General features: G+C 38.9%; 1 long non-coding RNA gene across 1 annotated transcript; it reads right to left on the reverse strand.

The window, feature by feature from the left end:
- Positions 1–1,358: 1,358 nt before the first annotated feature.
- LOC109140039 (uncharacterized) lies at positions 1,359–2,368 on the reverse strand. Its single transcript, XR_002042377.2, has 3 exons — positions 2,270–2,368; positions 1,835–2,145; positions 1,359–1,726 (listed from the first exon to the last, which is right to left on the reverse strand). It is a non-coding gene; the product is annotated as an uncharacterized LOC109140039 (long non-coding RNA).
- Positions 2,369–7,882: the final 5,514 nt, after the last annotated feature.

Genomic DNA, 7,882 nt, shown 5'->3' on the forward strand with positions numbered 1-7,882 from the left:
GTTCACATCATTCAGTGAATGTGTTGTAATATTGATCTGTGTTCTAGAGATGTGCGGTACGGAAACAGGTCCTACAAGAAAACAAGGAATGTCAGAACACAGTCATGTGAATGATATTCATTCCTCAGATCATAACAACATTTTGCTCTTGACTGAATTATATACTGTATTAATATCTAGTGAACTGATCATGCAAGAGCTTACTCTGTTGTCTCATTTTTACCTTCTTACTGCTACTCATTGCAACTCTCACTGCTCAACAGTTATTCATTAGATTAGATTAGATTAGATTAGATATACTTTATTCATCCCACCACGGGGAAATTCACTTGTGACAGCAGCAAGATATAGAAACAAAAGTAGAAAAGTACAAAAAGTACAAAAAAGAGACACAATAAACAGACAGAAATTAAACAGACAGAAATATCTAAACTACACAATGACCACGAAAAAGTAATCAACCTTCAAAAACAGACAAGTACTGAGGATAAGTGTGGCATGATATATAAAGAGTATTGTAGTGTAAATTGACCATAGTGTAAGTAATCTTGCAAAGAAGTGACCATAATATAAATAGCATTACAAAAATAAGTGACCAGATAAATAGCATTACAAAAGTATGTGACCAGATAAATAGCATTACAAAAGTAAGTGACCAGATAAATAGCATTACAAAAATATGTGACCAGATAAATAGCATTACAAAAGTAAGTGACCACGATATAAACAAGAACAACATTGCAATGAACATGAACAGGAGACGACAACAGACTGTTGTACAGTCTGAGAGCAGCAGGGATGAAGGACCTGCGGAACCTCTCCTTCTTACAACATGGGTGTAACAGTCTGCTGCTGAAGGAGCTACTCAGAGACCCCACAGTGTCATGTAGTTCTGTCTTCATGTCCATGTCTTCTGGTTTCCAGCAAGTTGCTTCACATGTAAATACTGAAAATGTCTATAGATGACTTGTTTTGTACCCTCCTGCTGCACACACATCTTGGATTGGTTGTAAAACTTCCTTGGTAACTCTTTACAGTAAGGGGACTTGAATTGTCATGAGTCATAATTTCAGAATTATTAATCATGTCCATCTCGTCTTTGTGACAAAAAAACAGTTACATCAGTGCATTCACATTCATTCATGTTATAATCATGATAAGAATGACTTCTTTATAACTCTGTTATTTATTCACATATATTTACTATTTGTGCCTCTGCATACATGATGCATGCAAAACTTTTCCTGACAACATAATTCACAAAGTCCAACATTATGATCTAATCTGAATCTGTAGTTTTTCCAAATGCATAATGCAGAAGAGCTACAAACATTATGAAGTCATGATGATGTGTGTTTCAGTTAATCATGATAAGAACAGAATACAAATGCACTGATCAGGTTTTTTTGCCCTCTTCCTTTGACTGCAGGCTTACCTTTAAAGAAGACATGGACTTCATTAATAATACAGATCTTGATCATTCGTGTACCCTCACTGTGAAGTGTTCATGCTTTCTCTTCTTTGTGTCGTCCTTTATTCTTTAACAAAAATGAAACTCAAAAGAAGGAGACAAACATGCTGAAGTTCTTCCACTGAGCTATTAGTTTCCCAGAGAAATCTGGTCCCTGTGTCCACATCACATTGTGTTCTTTCTGTAGTTTTTCTAGTCCAGGGTCCAGAGTGATATTGCCTCCTTTCAATACATTAAGAGGAATAAGTGAATTCTCTAAAAAGAAAGCACAGTTAACACAGTGAGAACATAAAAGTTCTTTTAACTGGCAGAAATGTAGACAAAGAAGAGTGTGTTACATATGGAGGATGTAAGGTTGCTCACCATGGACAGAGAGGTTAAATCTTTGCTCCAGGATACCTGTTTTTGTTAAGACCTGAGCCAGGAATATCCCACTGTCATTGATGGTGAGGTTAGAGATTGTGATTGATCCAGTTTCAACATGTGTGTGTACCCTCTTTTCAAATCCGGTCCCATTGACATGAAGGACCTCTCCATTGGTGACAATGGTAACTGGTCTATTGGGACAATGGACCATAGATAATTATGATTGGGTTGCACTGTTTTGTTTATGTGTAAAGTGACAGTCTCTCCATCCCGCTTTGTTACATCTGTTACTTCAGAGCAGACAGCACCTGAAATGAGGAAAATGTAGATCAGCCCAATTCAGGAATTCTAACATCCAACACTGCTACTGAAACTGCGCAACCAAAAATACAATGTGATTAACTCAACATGGAGTAAAAAAAAGTCACATACCTGCAACAAATAAGAACAATGTTGGCAGTATCATCTCTCCAAGATAGGTAGATAGAAGAAAGATAGCAGACGGCGTGAGCTTTGAAAGGAGAAGTTCAAGTTTGCTTTTAGATTTTCTTATAAAAGCAGACAGACAGGTTTGAGACAGACTTGTTGCATTGTTGTCATTGATGGGCGTTTACAACAGCCAATAGCGCAGAGTGTGTTACACCCACTCAAACAACACTCACATGAATGCATTGTTGGCAGCATGTTATGTTGGTGTTTGTTGGTCTCCCGCTGTTCTGAGGTCTGTGTCTGTCTTTGGGTTACTTTCTTCATTAAAACTAACATCAGTGTTTATGAAGCTGGTTATCAGCTGACTCTGTTCACACTGAGCTTGTTAACAAGACCCAGAATCAGAACCATGTTTGAAGTATTGAGTATAATAGAATTATATAATTAGAAGCTTCATAATTGTCACAACAAACTTTTTTTCATGAATGTGCTGCGCATGAACAACACATCAATGTACCTGTTGGTCCTTACTTGTTAGATTATTATGAACTCACTTTGGCCAGGAGCACAGGTCTGATGACCGTTTTATCAGTGAGCTGTTATGCTGATAATACTGTGTGATACTGGTGAGAGTCAGACAGAAGCATTTCATGCAAAATGCAAACATATAGTGTGCCATAAACAAATAGTGTGCAGCCACATCAGCCCACTTTATATACCTCTCTCTCTCTCTCTCTCTCTCTCTCTCTCTCTCTCTCTCTCTCTCTCTCGCTCTCCTTTTTTGGGAATAGCTCCAGCCCCAGCAGACCAGGCAGAACAAAAACAAAGCTGGTCAACAGACTTTACTTTGTCCATTTGGATAGGACAGGCACAGCTTCACTGTTTACTCTGTCTCTTCTTTTTTTTTAATTTACTTTGGTCTGACTGGAGATTTTACATTTTGCATAATTATGTGTAACATAAGTGCAGAGCAAAGGGAGGAGTAAGAGCATTTTATTTTTTCACTCTGGGAGCTGCTTCATTTCCAGTGAAAGTGCTGAGTTACTTAGTTACTTCAGAAGTGAAAGTATGCAAACAAGTTGCTGCGACACTCCTTCAGTCTTTTCCTGACAGTCAAACCGTGAACAGTGCTGCTGCTGATCGATCTGCAGGTAAGCACCAAACTGCATGAAATGACTTTCTCTTTATGATTTGTGATTGAAGAGTTCATCTGCTGATCTGCAGGATTTACATGTTTTCTTTCTGAGGTGGTGTGTAGTCAGTGTGAGTGGACTGGATGCACTGTACCAGCAGACGTACACAAGTGAAGACTTTGATATGCAGTGGCACTGAATAAAACCTCAGTCTGTTTGACTTCTTTTCTAGTGACTTCTTTTACAATTTGAACTCCTGATCGTCTCAAGTGGTTTTGGTTTCACTTCTGCTTGTTTCATTCTCAGACTTTCGGTTGTTGTTGATCTGGTGTAATTTCAAACTTGATGTAAAATCAGAACATACATAAACAGCGGTGACGCACAGCAGGTTGGAGGAGCTCAGCAGGGGAGCTGAGTTTGTCCTTGGGGTGATTAGGGCATGTTGTTTACAACAAGCAGAACAATGCCAGTTGTGTTTTAATGGCTGTTATGCAAGCTGCTGGAGTCGGGCCAAAGGTTTGTTCCTCTGATGAAAACTCTTTCACTCTTTTCATGACAGTTGAAACATTTTGACAGTCTAAAGATGGAAAGATTTCACCAAGGCCAGCAGAAAGACAAGACTCTGACCTTTGACCCTTCTACATCTGTCCATTTGTTCATCATGAAGCTTGTCTGAGTTACATCGTGCTCACTGAGCATTTAGTTTAAAGTCAGTTATGTTGGTCCTGGTTCCTGTTTAAAGACTCGCAGACAGTATTCGGCAGACTTCACATGACGTGTTGTGGTTGGCTGCTCTTAAAACCAGAGTAAGCATAAAGCTCAAAGTTCAGAGGAAACCGGAGCTGACACGATCAAACATTCAGGAGAAACTAAATTAAATATCACTTCATTTGGATTTTAAACTGTTTGGTTCGGTTCTGGTGCGTTCTCAATGGAACTCTGGACTAAACAACATTCCAGGTCTAAGGACAGATTGTGAGGCTCTTGGGGGTAAATTTGTGTTTTGTGATATTGGCCTTTATAAATAACTCTCCTATAACAGGAGGTATAGCCTCTATCTATATAATATCCTTTTGTATTCTTGCTCCACCCACGCTCCACCTCTTTGCATAATTTCTGGATGTTAACATGGCTGCACCACTAGATGGCACCATTGTTTTAGGTTCATACTGTATCACTGACCATTACCTCTGCAAATACATGTCCATGAGGGCATGTTCATACTTCATACTGGAAACATGAGTGAATGTCTGGAGTGAACGATGGTCCAAAATCAAAGAGTGTAACTTTGCCTATTGCATGTGTGCCCAGGGCTGTTTCTTGCTATAATCAGACTATACTGATGCATAGGACTATACTGCAGCCACCAGAGGGCCCCCAAGCTGCAAGTTCAGCCTCATATTCTATTTTGGGAGAATTAAAAGTGCCTGTCTTGATTAGTTATTTATTTTGTACTGTTTGGGATTGTTGGAGAGTTTTTATGTCACCGTGTTTTCAAAGTTTACAGTCTTCTTTTAGGAATGTGCTGCATCTGTTGCATTAATGTACTCCAGCCTGTTTTCCTTAAAATGTAACAGACTGTTGCATCCCGCTGCTCTCCCTGAGCTTTCTTCCATGTTTTTCCTGTTTAAGGGTTTTTTTTAACTTGCTGATCTTAGACTCTCCCAGTCTGTTACAGGAGGGTAAAGCCTGTATATAATATCCTTTTGTATCCAATGGTAACACATAGGTGCGGCCATGTGAGTGCAGGTACTTTCCCTATACAGGAAGTCAAAAGAAGTTAGAGGACTTGAGGTTGTTGAGCTTGTGTCCAGCTTGTGTGTATTTTAGCAGTTTCCCATAAAGACTGAATGATACAGGAATCGTAACGACCTCCCAACAGCTCCGGGCATTAGTTGTTTTTTTGCCATGACTCATATGCAGAAGAACTTATTTCTGTGTAAACTCTTTGTGACACCAGAAAAGACATGGTAAATGGACTGTACTTATATAAGCCATTTTCTAGTCTTCCGAACACTCAAAGCGCTCTACACTACATATCTCATTCCACCCCATTCATACACTGATGGCATTGGCTACCATGCAAGGTGCCAACTGCTACACACCACATTCACACACCGATGGCACGCCTTCGGGAGCAACTTGGGGTTCAGTATCTTGCCCAAGGACACTTCGGCATGCAGACCGGGAGCCGGGGATCGAACGCGCGACATCTGATTAGTGGACGACCCACTCTGCCTGTGAGCCACAGCCTATTGTAGTTTAGGGGCCTTCATTATGGCCTCAACCTGTGATGGAACTATGGATCTTTTATTCCCACACAACTGTCTCCACAAATATTCTACTTCTGTGTGTTTTTGCTTAATTTAGTGTCCCCCCCTTTGCCAGTGCTTTATACTACCAACCATAACTTTTTCACACTGGTTTCGAGTAGGACTTCAAACAAAAGATCATCCACATGCTGAATATCAGACTGTTTTAAGTGTTGTAGATCATTAGCCAGTACTCTGTTAAAAATGAGTGGGCTCTCCACATATCCCTTTGCCAACAGTGGTGTGTAGTGTACGTTCGTATGTAAATGAAAAGAGATACTGTGAGTCTGGTTGTAACACTGAGGAATGCTGAACATACAGTAAATCAGTTTCGTGAGACCATTTAGTGTCTGGTGGAATATTGAAAGCAACGCATGAAGGTCTGGGACAATCGATGTCTCTGCTTATTGAAGTTTATTGTTCTTAAATCATGAACCATATGTAATCATTTGAACGTGGCTTTTTTTTTTTTTTTTTTTATAAGCAAAGTAAGAAGATAAGTAAGAATACATAATGAGAAATTAATTGAATGGTGAGAAAAGAAGGAAATAAATAAAAATAGACTAAATAAATAATATAACATGAAGGGGAGGTAGTGCAGAAAGAGTATTACTAAATTAAGGACAATAGATAAGTAAATAAAGGATGCTCAGTGTGTACAATATAAAATTAGATAATGAAAACAATAATAAGTAAACAGATAAATAAAAATTGGATGTGTCAAATCAATTTAGTTAGGATCCAGAGAGGTGAGGGTGTTAACATAAGTGATGAGAGGTTGCCATCTTTTATAAAAATTGGCTGCTGAATCTCTGAAATTTAACTTTTAAGACATTAAATCATTCAACCAAGAAGTAGAAGGAGGGGGATTTGGACTTTTCCAGTGTAACACAATGCGTCTGCGGGCTATAAGCGAGGCAAAGGCAACAACATCAGAGTTTTTGAGTTTTGAGACTAGTCGGAGTACGGTGTACTCCAAAGATAGATATCAGTGGGCAGGGTTCCAACGTGATATTAAGGACTTTGCTTAATGATTTAAAAAAATATTACCAGAAGTTGACTAACTTGGGAAAGGAAAAAAACATATGAACATGACCTGCTGGGGAAAAAACACACCTATCACAGATATTGTTTGTACCTGGAAATAGCCTACTAAGTCTGTTTTTTTTTTTTTAAATTTTATTTTATGGAGGACCTTAAATTGGATTAAACTAAGACGAGCACAGGAAGATGTAGAATTAACCCTCATCAGTGCCTTTTCCCACCACTCATCTGACAAAGCCGAGCTCCCTTTGCCAACTATCTTTGACCTTCTCAGGGGAAGATATATTTGAAGATGATATGAGGTCGTATAATACTGAAATCTTACTGCGAGCCATTGGAAGGGAGAGAAGCTCAGTTGTAAGAGATCTCGTTGGAGCTTGAGGAAAAGACATAAAGTGTGTACGGGCATAGTTCCGTATCTGGAAGTATCGAAACATATGAGATTCAGGTAGTTTAGATTTAGTATATTTCCAAATATAAATCTGAAAAATGAACCAGACCTCTCTCTCTCCAAAAAGCGAAAGTTGTGTCTGTATTGGAGTGGGGGAATAAATGATTATAGCAAATAGGACTTAATGGGATGGGAGCTGAAAGTTTGAAGTGTTGCCTGAATTGTTTCCAAATTTTCAAAGAGGAAAGAACAATCGGGTTTTGAATATAACTAGGATAACAGGAAGTTAGAGGGGCACAAACCAGAGCTGCCAAAGATGAGGGGTAGCAAGAAACATTTTCCATAATACACCAGTCCAAGCTGGGAGAACTACACCAGGCATGGATTTTTTTGAAGATTGGCAGCCCAATAGTAAAATAGTAAGTTAGGCAGTGCAAGACCCCCATCTGATTTCCTTCTTTGGAGTGTTATCCGACGTGCTCTTTGATTCTTACCGGCCCAAATAAATATTGAGATCGCTTTGTCTAAGGTTTGGATAGAAAAATAGGAAGACACTGAAGAAGAAACAAAAATCTTGGAAGAATGTTCATTTTAATTGAATTAATTCTGCCTACTAGCAACAGAGGGAGAGATTCCCAGCGCACCAGATCAGACTTAATTTCAGTAACCAGCTTAGTGAAATTATTTTTGTGTAATGAAGGAAAGGAATAAAAGATATTAATACCTAAGTAACAAA

This window comes from Larimichthys crocea, chromosome X (assembly GCF_000972845.2).
Source record: "Larimichthys crocea isolate SSNF chromosome X, L_crocea_2.0, whole genome shotgun sequence".
Classification (NCBI taxonomy): Eukaryota; Metazoa; Chordata; class Actinopteri; family Sciaenidae; genus Larimichthys; species Larimichthys crocea.